At 40.3% G+C, this 14,830-nt stretch overlaps 1 pseudogene; it reads left to right on the forward strand.

Annotated features, from left to right (window-relative positions):
• The first annotated feature begins 3,916 nt into the window (after positions 1 to 3,916).
• On the forward strand, positions 3,917 to 6,388 carry LOC121955850 (annotated as a pseudogene).
• The last annotated feature ends 8,442 nt before the right edge of the window (positions 6,389 to 14,830 follow it).

The raw sequence follows: 14,830 nt of genomic DNA on the forward strand, positions 1-14,830 counted from the left end.
GCTGAGCATTGCTCACAAATGATTTCCGCTGACGCAAACTGAAGAAACATTTTATATGGTTCTTGTATTCTTATGTATGGGTTGCAGGTATGTTGCCTGTCTTTATCAAAACAACATGTCAAAATGAAATAAACGTAATTATTTTCATTTTGCAAATATGCTGAAAATGGGCACCACTACGGAGAAGAGGCAATTCAGATGAACAGATAAAATCATGTCATCAGTTTTCCTGCTGATCAGTCAGGTCAGTGAATAAATGCAGTGTTTTGCACCTTTGCTATCTTGCTACCTCAAGGTTCAACACATTGAAATGCACAAGTTCACGTACATAGTTCAATTTGCTAACAGTTAAACAATGTACTAATTTATCTTCTATGTATTTAAATAAAAGAAAATCTTTTGACCATCATTCACTAGCAGATATTTACCAAGACTAATCAGATGCTTTATTATCATTTTGAAATTCTCTGCCAATGTGGCCATTCCAGTGTTCAGCATTGTATGCTGTTTTTATTTTTTATTTTTATTTTTAAGTTCCAAACCGATGTGTTCAGTTCACCATTCACCAAAAATATGACCACATTCAAAGAATGAGCCCCTCTAATGGACTCACACACAACACTGTGCACAGTGCCGTCGTTCCTTCAGGACCCCACCTTTGAAGTAGTGCATCTAAAACACAGAGTGACATATTTATGAATCAGTGGGAACTCCCTCGGATATACGGAGGGAGCTCGAAGTAGAGCTGCTGCTTTTTCATGGAGAGGAGCTGATCAGGATGCCTCTTGGGCCCCTCCTGTTAGAGGTTTTGCAGGCACGTCCAACTGGTAGGAGACCTCGGGGTAGACCAGGAGCACACTGGAGGGATTATATATCTCATCTGGCTTGGAAATGCCTCAAGATTCCCTAGGACGAGCTGAAAAATTTTGCTTGGGAGAGTGACACAGTGAGCACCTTGCTTAGCCTGTTGCCCCTGCGACCTGGCCCCGGGATAAGCAGCAGAAATGGATGGATGGATGGATGGATAGAAACTCTTCCCTTTCAGGATTTTTATACCAGAGAGAGGAGATACTTTTGTAACTCAACAATATGTCCTCTCTGGGTTTTTCCGCTGTCACTTTTTTAAAAGTATTTGCAGACTGTTGATTATAAAATGCAATATTTTGCTCAGATAGACATAGTTAGCAATTTCTCCCTTTCGTTCAAGTCTCATGGATGCAGGAAAAATCGTGTTTTCCTCTCCAGCTTGACAACAGAAAGTGTTATTTGCAATTATCTACCTCCACAAATACTACTTTCTGACACAGCAGCGATAACATTTCTTTATTGGAAGCACCATTTCACTATATCATATTAATACTCTGCTCTTGATGTGATGATGTTGCCAGTGATTGGCATGTAATAACAAAGTTTGTCTTTTTCATGTGTAAAAGCTCATAGCTGGACTTGAAACCCACAGAGTCAGTTTAAGTAAAAAAAGAATGCAGTATTTTCATTAGATTCATAAAGCCGTGCATATGCCTGATTTTGTTTTATACATCTTAATTATTGTGAAACTGGGCACACGTGTACAAGCCTCATTTCTACACCCACGGTTTGCCATAAACAAATGTAGAGACATCCGTTCGCATATCAATACTTGTGCCCGTTCCACCAGTCATTAGACCTGTCAATGACAAGAAGAGCATAGACAGTGCAATTTCACTGACGGTGTTGCATCGCCAGGTTTTCCAATTGTGCCAGAGCAGCTGTCATTAGGCACAGCTGTGGATATTTTTTGTAGCGTCTGTACCACTCATTCATCATGTTTCTAGAAACCAAAGTCACAGTCAAATCCCAGTCAACATTATTATTAAACTTCAAAAGAATGATCAATAATTAATTCAGAGCGCTCAAATGGAAACTGACTTTACAAAGTGTGCCACAATTCAGTATTGAATTAAACAATCATTATCAGTGAGATTATGGCTCGAATGTAAACAAAAAGAAGAATAAAACATGAATCATTTAAAATGAATGTTACAAATGCGCCTTTGATTGACAATTTACAGACTGCTGTGCGGCCAGCTAGAATAATAACATGATCAATGCAATTCGCAAACAACCTTGAAACAATGTAAGATTACATCTCTTAATCTAAATTATATTCAGTCTCTTCTTATCTTATCTGCAGCTATCTCAGCAAAACACTTTGTGTATGCCTGATCTGAAGAAGGTACACTCTCACTGCACATATCTACTGTATAAAGCCAGTTACTGTGTGGAAAAAGGCCTATGCATGGTTTTTGTGCATGTACATCGTTTATACATCTGGCTGGATCTGGTAACCGAGAGCATGCCCTTATAACACAGAAGACAGATTTAATTATCTGTTTTTGTCCAGTTGTTTGAGAGCACAACATAACAGACTGTTACCCACTCATCAGCACTCTTTGATCTGTGTAGCTGAAAGGAGAACATCTGTTTTCTGTTTGTGCCTTGGATAGAAATTCTTTGACTCAACTATAAATATCAGCCGTATTGAGGCCGTGTTGTGACTCAGTTTGAGGTATTTACCTGAGACGTACAAGCTGTTTAACAGGTGTTGTGTTAAGTGTCTATTCGTCTGTTTCAGTGGGCTCTTTCTGGTGACCTCAGTTACTCAATACCAGAGAACATCTTGCGATGGGATCATTTCAGCTGCCATACAGCGATCTATGGCTTCGGATTTGGGGAATATATGGGCAGAAATGGAATATACTATAGTAGTTTTTTGTATACTTTAGTGTATAATCATGTGAAAACAAGAGGAGTCGTGCATTTGTTACCTTAGAATGAGATGTTTATATCTACATAGGGAGCTGTTCCTTGTCTACAGAGACCACCATGTTGCACAGCACAGTAGCCCTCCGCAACCCTCCACAACGAGAGCATCGGAAGAACAGGTTTTGTATTTGGTTGGTTGGGGTTGGGATTTTTGGGGGTTTTTTTTTGCTTTAGTTAGTGTTTACTGGTTTAAATAGGCAATGTTTGTTTTGGAGAGGAAGAGAGTTTTGCTCCCGGTAAAATCCTCCTGAGCAGTGAACAGTGAGTATAATCTAACCAACAGAAGTTTCAGCTGGTTGCAATCCAAAATCCTCGCCACCAGATGCCACTAAATCTCCCTTAATTTTAAACACTTATCCATGACTTAAAGCAAATGTTGGCCACAGGCATAAAGTGTGTGTGGGAAAGAGGGACCCTACTTCTTGTCCCCTTGCTCTGACAGCACCCATCTTCAAACTTGACCCTGTTTTGATCTCAGCTACACACCTGTAAAATTTTGTGACTATGTCTTACACAGTTGTGACGTTATTGCATTGACAAAATGTGTCCATAGCCAGACAAATAGACATATGAACAACTGCATAAGCACACACAACTGCTTCTGTATTAGTTAATAACAGTCACTGGTCATTGATGTTGCTGTGGCTGCTAAAGAAGAGAAATGTATCTCCTCAATTGTCAAACCGTCTTAAACACATCAGTTGTGTGGCTTATGCCTGTTTCTCTGTAGCTTTTAGTAATTACAACAAATTCCTGTTAGGAACTTTGTGCAAATACTATTTTTCTAACACAGAGATCTGAATATTGTAGATTCTGTTGGCCTGACGCACTTTTCATGACATGAATTCACAGCGGAATCACAGCATGTTTTTGTCTGAACAGTTTATGTGGAGCCTAATTAAATGGCCACCTAACCATGTCATCAAATAATTTTTTAAAAAGTACAGTACAGTTGTGTGGGGGAAAGAAGCTATTGTAGTTATTCCAGTGGGCCTACATAGAAGGTTGCTATGGTAACTTTCGGGGGAAATTAAATCAAACCAAAAAGGGTTTTCATTTCAAATGTTTGGCAATTTCCTGATGATGTTGTTGCAATCCTTGGTGGAAAAAAATGGACCATACCAGTGGAAGAAAGAAGGAGAAAATCATTGTACCAGAAGGCCTGACTGATATGGAGGAGATCCAAGTGACCCCAAAGTAATGAAATCAATAGTACAGTCATGGGAGGTTCAAAGCTGTTTTGGTTTGTTGAATGTTTTTGAGTGAGAGAATAATACTTGGATTTAGTTATGGAGAGGACATGGTGGTCTTGGCGGAAATATTGGGTTACAACACTGAGCTGCTACAAAAAAGGGAAGGGGAATAGAGTAAATTATGTTACACGTATTGCTGTATGTTGCAGAAATATGAAATATGCAAACATTTTGGGACATGAGAGTGTACTTTTACATAAAATCCTATATATATTTTTTTACATATCAACAAATAGATGGGGATGTCATACAACAACATGCTATGTATGGAGTCGTTTGAACCAATGTAGAGAATTTATGTACAGTATATTTAAAGGACAGCTCCATTATCCTTTTTTCATTCTTGAGGTTTTCCTATCATTGTGTAGCTTTCCAGTAATGTTTCTGATGTATTCAAACCAGGAAATTTTAATTTTGGTCAAAGTATATATGTTTTAGCCTTCAAAATTCTATTTTCCCAAGCCCATCGAAAAACGTTTTACCCACATGACCTGATGTAAGTTTCTGCACAATGTCGTTGCTACTGCTGTGGACAGCATGTTAATTTGGTTCCGCAAGTCATACAGTAACAAACTAAGGGGCCATACACATGCGGCATCTTTAACCACCTGAGTGCGGAGACAGGTTGCGTCTGAGGTTGCTAAGCGACTATAACCAGCACTGTATCATAGCCCCTTAACAGAAAGCGCAGGGTTGATATTCTTTCAAGTGTTTTTAAAGTGTGTATTAGGACTGAAATATAGTCCGTGGGTAGATGTAAAGCTCAGGTTATTCCTGCAATAAAATGATCAACATCACCTCCTGATATTTATGGAAGAAAGGACAGATATCTGCAGGCTGTGACTGGTTGCTCCTCATCACATGACATGCAGTGTGCTGCTGCTGCGTTTCTTAAAGTTGAACTCCACTTTTCTCAGGGTGCAGCAGTTTCACACTGAAAATTGTTGCTTGGAAACACATACACATTGTGGTGTGGTTTATGAGCGCATTTATTATGTTGTTATGTTGAAAACAACAGAAAGCAGCACGCAAAAAACACGGCATGTGTACGGCCCTCAACAACTGAGTTACTGGTAGACCAGCAACCCCTGTGTGCTGTGACACCAAATAACTTTTTCTGTGTGAAGGTGAGGGACAATGTCACAGGTGGCTTGTCTGGTGGCTACATGAAACTAGCAGTTCAGATTTGATGAAGACCAATCTGTAATTGAAGTGTGGTATTTCCCCTGACAGTGTGGTTTCAGAACTTCTTGTTACAGTTACATCTCTTGATCACTTTTCCTCTTTTTTTGCACTTAGTTCTGGATGTAAAAACTCTGGTGAGGAACTAGCAAAAAATGCCACAGAAGTTAAAGATGAAACAGGCAGAGGAGAGACTCAAAACGACTGCTGGAAGTGACTGAGATCCAGTTGGCAAACTGCTTTGATTGGGATTTTGATGGTGCTTTTCTGTGGAGTGACTGGTGTCGTCTTTGCTCAGATAAACACACAGCAAAGTCTGACAGCAGAGTTACAGCATGTGGCAAAGAACACCAAGCAGTAGCAAATAGAAAACAACCAGCTAAAGCGATTTCTGAATTCCACTTATCAAAACTTCACCAAGTCATGATTGGAATACTTCCCTTCGCCAGCTGAGGCTGCTCTTGAAGAACACATCTTTAAACAAAACACAGTTGCAAGTGAAGGGCAAAGAGCTGAGGACGTTTCTGAATTCAACCCTGGAAAACTGTGACCTTGAGGAACAGAACAAAACTGCTTCTGAATTTTTCACTGGACATCATCACCCTGGCGTCTGCAGAAAGCAAACAGTTGCTCCAGCTGTTAAACAACGAATCTCCATTCAACACCAGCGCTTAGTCCTGTTCTCACACAAACTGTCCTTCCTCTTGAGATTCTGCATCAAGGACACTCTGCAGTATTTCTGCTGCCTGCCTGGCTGGGTCGAGCATGCGTCACGATAGTGGGAAGTGGGAAAAAGCTTGCAGGAAGTGTCTTGACATGGAAGGTGCCATGGCTGTTGTTTTGAATGCCCAAGAAGAGTTTGTGCAGTGTCACCCTCAAGTACTCTTCCATTCAGCATGGATTAGGTTGCAGGTCAGGCAATAGGATCCATAAAGATGTCAGTTACTAAAAGCCGCTAGAGCCAAAAAAACATCATGACATCCTGGGAAACAGAATGGGCAGGTTGAGACTGTGTTGCCAGTGTCCTGCTGAGATGCCTTAGACAGGAGGATATGTTAAACTCCTGGGATGACATTGTTTGTGGTGGCAAACGGCACTATCGCTGTGAGACCATGGCTCTCAGTTTGTCCCCAGTGGCAGAAATGTGATGTAGCACCATGTTGTAAATGTTGGTTGAGATGTGAAGGAAAAGCAACATCTCACTTGGGGCCCCAAAGATGCTTTCTTTGTTACAGTGCTTTTTATATTTTGTGTCCAAATAAAAAACAATAAAGATTATACACTGTTTTTTAGTGTTTTATCTGCTTGAGCCAGAAACAAAACATTTTAGGACTGCAATGAAATAAAATTAGACTAGAGCATCCTGGAGATGGTCACTCCAGCCGCAAGACAACAATCTATGACTTAAGACTGTAAGGCTGGAATGTAAGCCAGAGGCCCTCAGTTCTCACAGTGCAAGTTAACATACATTAGACAGGTACAATTGTAAAATGAAGAATGTTTCGCTGCCTTTTTTTTCTTAATTAGTTAAAAGTTAGCGGGGTAAAGACTTAAGCCTGATTCATGCTTGGGCTGATTAGTGTCGCTCAATGGAAATGACCTGTTTTGAAAGAGAAAAATATCATGCAACACTTTCTTTCACATCCACTCGAAGTTATGTTATTTTACAGACAACATCATATTGTCCATTGACCATTTCATTTGTTTTTATAGTCTCTCCTGCATGACATACACTTTGGTGATGATTGGATCTGCAAGTGCTTAACAAATATATACAAATTTCAACCAGATTATGAAAACTATGAAGATTCCTTTTCCTGAATTGGAGAAAAAAAGTGGAGGGGTTTAGTTCCAGTGCACTACAGCAGCACTACACTCCTGATGACACACGTACACACACACACGCACACAGACTCGCAAAAAAAGACAACCGTTGCAACGTTGTCCTGGCTGGTAATAACATAGGTGTTAGACCTCTTTTATAGCCAACACTCTTCCACTTACATCCAGCTTAATGACTTGCCTATGGAGGTTAGTTTCATGACTCGGTGTCTCTGGTAGGAAATGTGAACGGAAAGTAATGTCTAGTGGGAATTTGTGCTAATATTAGCTAACTAGCCTCTTCTTCAGGGGGAGTTAGTCAATGAATCGCTGCCAGCTTTTACTGTTCAAGAGGAATGCAAATTTAGCAGCATGATTGGTCCTCTAAATGATGAATGTTGTAAGGGGATAAACTTAAAACATGTTAAATGGTACATAATGATTTTGGCTTGCTAAATGGGGGCAAAAATTACCTGTATCAGTGTTTGTGGTATTTACAATATGACATGCTCCACTCAGTAGAGCATCACATAAGTTGACGGCGTGTCTCCTAAAAGCCTTCACATGTCAGTACACAACTGAAAAGGTAAATGCCCATTAAAAGGCCTTAATATTCAGCCACTGTTTCTACTGCATATGTCCAAAGTTGGTTTTAGACTCTTTTAAACAACAGAAAAATGTGCACAATAGCTGTGGTATCATTAAAGTTTATATTACGAGGGCACACAGTGATTTCCTTTTGCAGAATGTTGCTGACAGGCTGTTAAATCTTGCTTTCTACTGGATTTAAAGCAAAACTACAGCTATAATTGTGTATTTGGGTAATGCTAGTCTGAATTCATAAGAGTAACCTTTACTGGAATTTCAAAGTATGCTGTGCTTTATACCTCAGTGGAATTATCATTTCCATAAAACTTACTAAATGGAAAACAAATCAGAGGAGAACTACCGTCTGCAGTACCAGCATGGAGTGACTTTGACTGACCATCAAGGGAGAACAGTCGTTCGCTAACACTTCAGCAAGAGACTAATAAGGACTTGGGATTCAGGCAGGTGACGGAGAGAACGTCACCTCTTCAAACACTAAATAGGTTTATTGGCAGGTTGCTGTCATTCAGCAGGAGATAGAGCAGTTTCAAGGCACTGCTGGAGGGACACTGCAGTGTCACAGTCATTCACAATCTGATTTCTGGGTCCCTGTTCAGGAAAACGTCCAATTGGGAATCACTTATGAAGTGTCTGGTGATAACAAGTGAGGCTGAGGCTTCTATCAGGAGCGGACAGATTCACGCTTGAAGTCGGAGTCCAACAGCAAACCCTTTTCTTCTCAGAGGGGACACTCAATCCCAGCTACTGGCAGTATAGATTGTTGGCTTGAGGGTTTCAATACACTTGTGGATGGCATGGAGCACAAAGAGAGAGACAGAGGACATCAATCAAAAAGGGACAGAGAATGCAAAAGATTGACAGAGAGAGAAAGGAAGAGGGAGAAAATCTGCACAGGCCCGTGGCACATTCTGCTACAAATAGAGGATGATTAGGTTATATGAAACAACACACTGTGAGGTGTTGTCAAGTCCATAAATAATGCTCTTCACTGTAATCATGAATGCACGGTCCCTGATTTGAAACCAGGCTGATTATAGTGCCATTTAATTCTTCGATCTGCAAATTTGAGGAAACTCAAGGCTGTCTTTAGACATTGCATTCAGGAAAATGACACAGCTACAACATCACAGTGACTTTGACCTATGAACACCAAATTCTAATCAGCTCATCGTTGAGTCCAGGTGAATGTTTGTTTGTTGTTTGTTTTGTGTCCCTCAAGGTGTTCTTGAGATATCTGTACACAAGAAGAAGACAAATGCAAGGTGACTGTGATCTCTGACCACTAAAATCTTATCAGCTCATCCTGAAGTCTACTCCAATGTTTGTGCCAAATTTACAGAAAGGTGTCACTGAGATATTGCATTCACAAGAATGCGACTGATGAGGTCACAGTGACCTTGACCTGTGACCTATGACCACCAAAATCGAATCAGCTCACCATTGAGTCCAAGTAAATGTTTGCAAAATTTGAACAAAGTCCCTAAAGCACTGTTGAGATATCGCATTCGTAAGGCCGGACGGGCAGACAGATGGACAGACATACGGACAACCCAAAAAAATAATGCGTCCGACCTCAGCTATCACCGGCACAGAGACATAAAAATTGGGACCCCACTCATATTGGCACATTTTCAAGGACAACTTTAACTCTCTTACATCTCCCATAAAGGCACTACGCAGTGCACCGCTGCTCCCTGAAAGTCCATCAGTGGGGCCCCTTCTAGCTTGTGTATGAAAGCTGGATACATTTGGTCAGAACAGTCTGCCAGGTCCCTGTGAACAAATGTGCATTTCCTAGGATAGTGAGGGAATGACCCATCCTACCCTCCTTCTGATTAGCTTGTACTTGTTTCCTTTGTTGGTCAGACTTGTTAGGTAGAAATGTCAGGGTAGGCCAATCAGAGACGTGGAAGGCAGAGTTGGGTGTGTCATTCTTTCACCATCCTAAGAAATGCAAATTTGCTCCTTGTAACTGTCAGTCAGGCAATGTTAGGTCTGACTGTCAGGGCCTCAGTGGGTGTCACAGGTTGGGGTTCACCAAAATCTACATTTGCCACTGCATTTGACAAAACTGTCCCAACTCAATTACATCAACAGCCTATTTCAGCGGAGCAGAAGTTTAGCCTGCTTGGCATATTTTTGCCTTACTATCACTTTGTTTCTGGAGGCATTTTTCTTTTCTTTTTTTTTTGCTATGTCTGATTTTATTGAGAAAATAATGTTAAAACATGACAACTTTCAAACAAGTTTTCTTTTCTTGGTCAGTAGCAGAGAGCATCAGGATGACTGTAGTTAACATTAACAATAAGTGAAAGCAAGAACACTTAGCTTGTATCGGTGTATTGATACCATGAAAATAAGCAATGAAACAGTTAAAAGTCGATGAAAGTCGATATATTTGACAATACTACTATCCGATGTGAGCTGAATGCTCAAAAAAACAAGCTTGTGAGTTGGCTGTGAGAAAATATTTTTTTTTAATTTTTATTTTTTTACACAGAGCCCCTTAAGTGACATGCAATATTGTTTTCCTTCCCCGTACTGCAATCTACAGCAGCTGCTGTTGTTTGACATTCAAAGCTTTGCATTGGCAAATCACTTGAAGGCTTTTACTGTGAAGCAAACACAGGAAATGTATTTTATTTGCTGAAACGACTGATGTTGTCATCCTCCTTGGAGAACAGGCAGTTTAGGGAAACCACAAACAAATCGCTCTGATTTTGGTTGCTCACAGCATGTCTATTATTAACCTGTTGCTTGTGATTCAATACTTTTTCATTCATCAGTCTTCTACATGTGAGGGTGTGTCTTGAGGCTTATTTTGGGAACAGCATATCTTGGATCATATGTGGACATTATCTTTGGAGTCATTATTGTATTTCATCTAGGACTGCCCCTTGAAAGTTGGAGTCGGTTCTTAGATTTGCTGCTGAGTGAGCTCTCTTGACTTTCACACTACTCATTAGCACATCAGCTGCGGACACAATGTAGCAACACAGAGGACAGTTTGCACTGAAAGGCTCTGAGATACATTATCTTCTCTCCTCTGCTTAGAATTGGTAAACTTACAGGCTACAGTAATTTAATACAATACAGTCTGTCTTTTGTTTTATATCTAGTGTCAGTAAAAAATGTTGTTGCTAGTGCCATTAGTTTGCTGTCTGTATAACATGAATGCAGTTGTCACACTTAATATCCTGCTGAGCCAGTCCAAACTTTAAAACTTTATATGGAAGAAAAGCAAATCATTGAATCTTTGTATTGGCCTACTGAATCTAATTTGACTGACATTGCTCTGAAGCAGGTACAGCCCTCATTTCATCTGCACAAAGAAATTTTTATTTTATTTATTATCTCACGTAAGGATTATGCATTTGGTCTTGTGCATGTGTTTGTGTGTGCATCTGTCTGTCCTTAGCTAATCACACAAACAACTGGACCAATCAGCCTCATATTTTGAGTGCATATTTATGACTTTATGCTCAAAGACCTCCCATAGTTGTGGTGATTCAAAACTGTTGAACTGATTGTAACCAGCTGATAGTAGACGCAGGTCTTCTGGAAATTGGCTTGGCTAAAAACAAGCCTTATGTATGTTGCAGGCCACATTTTGGTCTTTGTCTGGTCTCGAAAACTGATATCCATAGAAGAGTTTGGTCTTGATATTTGTGTTTCTTCTATAAGTATGTGGTTGCACTACGTAGATAAAAGGTTTGGTCTTTTTTGTCTGTTTTAATTGTTACTTATAATTGTTACAATATACTTGTTGTGCTGAGTTTACAAGATAAAACCGTTCAAAGTCCAGTTATGAATGACATGAATGAAAGCTTTGCGTCTGTGTTTTAGTTATTCAAAATACATTAATTCTAATATTTAAATAATCTAGATTTCACGAATAGTGCCTATTAGCAGCGGAAATCGATCTGTTCTTTGTAACGCCCCACATCTCTGTGAAAATAAAATAGACAAGGCATGTATTTTTCTTAGCTTCTGGGATGCTACTGAAACATGCTGCGACGCGTCTGCTGAAATTACAAGAAGTGTCTGGAGTGGCCGTGATCAGCCTGGGCAGCCGCCTGGAGGATATCTGCACTCTGAGTGCACTTTTCTAATTTTATTTATGTTTAGTTCCACTTCAAGGCAGCTGTAGTTCAAGGAAAATGCTGCTCCTCCTTTAAGACACTATAATGCTAAAAAAAACTGCTCCCCTAAACACCCCAAATTTATTTGATGCATGTGTTTTCTTTTGCATAGTGGAAATAATATTACATAACACCCATTTAGAGATTGCCTTAGTTTAACCAAAGCATTTAAGTCCTGAAAATGTCCACTAACGAGCAACAGTTGAGGTGTAGCAGTCAAACTAATGATCACCTGCTGATCTATCAAAGACATGCCATTTCACATACATGCTGCTTTCAGTCACAGTTGCCAGGAAAGATATATCTGATGCCTGCCTGACCTGAATTTGCCATTAGGTGCCCACGACTGAGGCGAAACAAGACAAAGCATCCCAAATAAACTGATGGACTGGAGACAGAGAGCAAAGGATAGATGTGACTGAATTGTTGATTCGAGCACATCACAAGGACGGGTGTGGATGGATACAGAGATGTAAAGACGGGAGAGAGGGGTGATGAGAAGAGACATGCCAGTCTTGGAAACTCTTGCATCACAGCTGGAAGTCCATCAGAGCAAAAGAGATGAGGCGTTTTTGAAATGAACCCAAGGGAGACAGGCGGTGGGGGGAGCGAGTCAAAGGAGCAAGATGAGTTGTAAGATGAGGCGAGGTCAAGGGGATGAGCCTGACTGGAATGCTTAACTAAGAAAAGTTGTGTTTGGCATCTCCAGAACTTGTTTAGTCAGCTTTTACTGTGACGCTCACATGAAAACTGTCATTCCAGAGAAGACGTGCTATGATAAAAACTCCAAAGTGAATAGTAGCCTCACAGCTTCAGTCCTGAGCCTCATCTTTGAGGACTTTGCTCTGAATGTGAGTTCAGGTCATGCAGAAATAGCACCGGCCATTTTTGAAAGACACATTCCAAGCAGCGCTGTCTTGTCACAACTGAACACCACTTATCCTGACTTAACGCCGCGTTGAGCCTTGTGGAGCACCTCTTGTCCTCGTTGGAGTGTCTCTGGGGCTGTGATTGGAGTGCGAGGCCGGAGCACAGTGCTGCGTAAGTGGCTATCTGGTGCTCCATTTGGGAACACTTAAGAGTCTCCCACCGCTAATTACGGAGCTCTAATTAGTCCGCGGGTAGAAACCAGTAAATGCCTAATTGTCTATTGACATTATGCAATGAGCTGCAACAAAATCCTCTATCTCAGTTACCGTAATGCCTCAACAGCAAAAATATAGACTGCTGAAAGTGTCAAGTCTGTGGGGTTCGAGGTGCAAGCACAAGCACACAATGGAAAGAGAGTGCGAATATTCATATTCAGTATTCCAATCATGACTTTTCAAAGTCGAGCAGAGATGTGAAAGACTCAAGTCTGTCAGAGTTGGGCAGAAATATTGTCTCTGTGTCTCTTTTTTCTCCCTCTGTCTGTCTCTCTCTTTATTTCTTTATCAAATCCAAATTAAATGAGTTTTACTGAAGGAAAATACTTCCGTTTGAGCAACAAGAATAACGATATGAAGTTAATGAGCGATACTGAATTGCCACAAGACAAAGACACAACAAGACATAAAAATGATTAAGAATAACAAAAACTTGCTCTGCCATTCTGCAGCAGAGGCCCAGCTGATCCCATGAGCACTTCCTCACATTTTCTGGACTGACAGAAAGTTTATATTATATAGATGTAAGCATCTGCAGATTCTGCTGCTCTAGCTTTGGGACTAAGTGTACATTCAGTGCCTGTGTGTGTCTGTGTGTGTGCAAACGCTTACAATTATCCTCAAGCCTTTGAGTATAATAAGAATTAACACACCAACAGCAGTAATTGATGCATGTTATTTATGCTTTTAATCCAGTCCCTCCGCTTTGCAGGTGGAACATTTCAAGCATCAGCAGCGGTAGCTCTTTGAATGGTCAGCTTTTTAAAGTAGAAATAGTGGCTACTATTTTATTTCTGGTGCGCTTTTGATGTTGTAAACAAACTAGGAATATAGCAGATGCATCAAGGTGGTTTGATGTGGTACTTGGAGCTTTTAGTGTGCTTATGAAAACAACTGCCACATTTAAGAGCTTTCCCAGTTGTCTTATTTTAGTACTGTATAGGAAGGAAAATTGCTTCTAAGTTTATTCAGACTCATTTAGGGAATACATCCTGTTCAGGCAGACTCCCTCGAGGTTATATTATCAGAACAAAAGCCAAGACCACCAAGCACCTATTCTAATAGAATTCTAGTTGGCAATGAGGACCTTTGTTTCGGTTAAAATGAATCTTATGCATTGTCTTTATTTAATGACAGATGCATAAATATTTTAGATGTTTATTTCTGCTTGAACTACTGGTAGAATAAAGTAATGAGAATTCCTAGGGCTTCCGATGATGATAAATGTCACTGAAATATTTAAACGCATCTACTGATGACATGCTAACTACCTGGTGATTGTTGCTGACACAGGATGCTGTGGGAATACAGCGGTGATATTGCTGTTGTTGTTTGAGTCATATCAGTTGTATCCTTCCTGCTTTCAAATTGTTTGGGGTTTTTTTTTGTTTTTTTTTTATCACAATAACACAAGAAGCCTCTGAATTAAATTCAGTGAGCGCCACAGAGGAGCAGATTCAGGCGATAAATGTGCTGAGTTGGCTGTTAGCTGACAGCCGCCAACATTAGCTCATAAACCTGTATTTTTCAAACAGTACCTTCTGTCAGACATGCTGCAGTTTGGTACCAGCAGTCACGACATGCCTGCCCCCTCTGTCTTATGAGCACATCTGTCAGAATCTGACAAAATTAAATGAAAGAAACAGACTTTAAAAACGTATACGGCCAAAAACTCCTGAATACTGCAAATCACAGGAGCTTTCCTGTTAGTGTTTCATCTATTATTGTTGCTGTTATGTTAAACCAGGGAGCGTTGAAGGCGCAGTCCATCACTGGAAGACATACCTTCAAAAGCTACAACATTCTACATATTTTCCCTAGACCTCAATTTAGGGCTGGCTGATATGGAAAAAATCAAATATCAGACTATTTC

This window comes from Plectropomus leopardus, chromosome 16 (assembly GCF_008729295.1).
Source record: "Plectropomus leopardus isolate mb chromosome 16, YSFRI_Pleo_2.0, whole genome shotgun sequence".
Classification (NCBI taxonomy): domain Eukaryota; kingdom Metazoa; phylum Chordata; class Actinopteri; order Perciformes; family Serranidae; genus Plectropomus; species Plectropomus leopardus.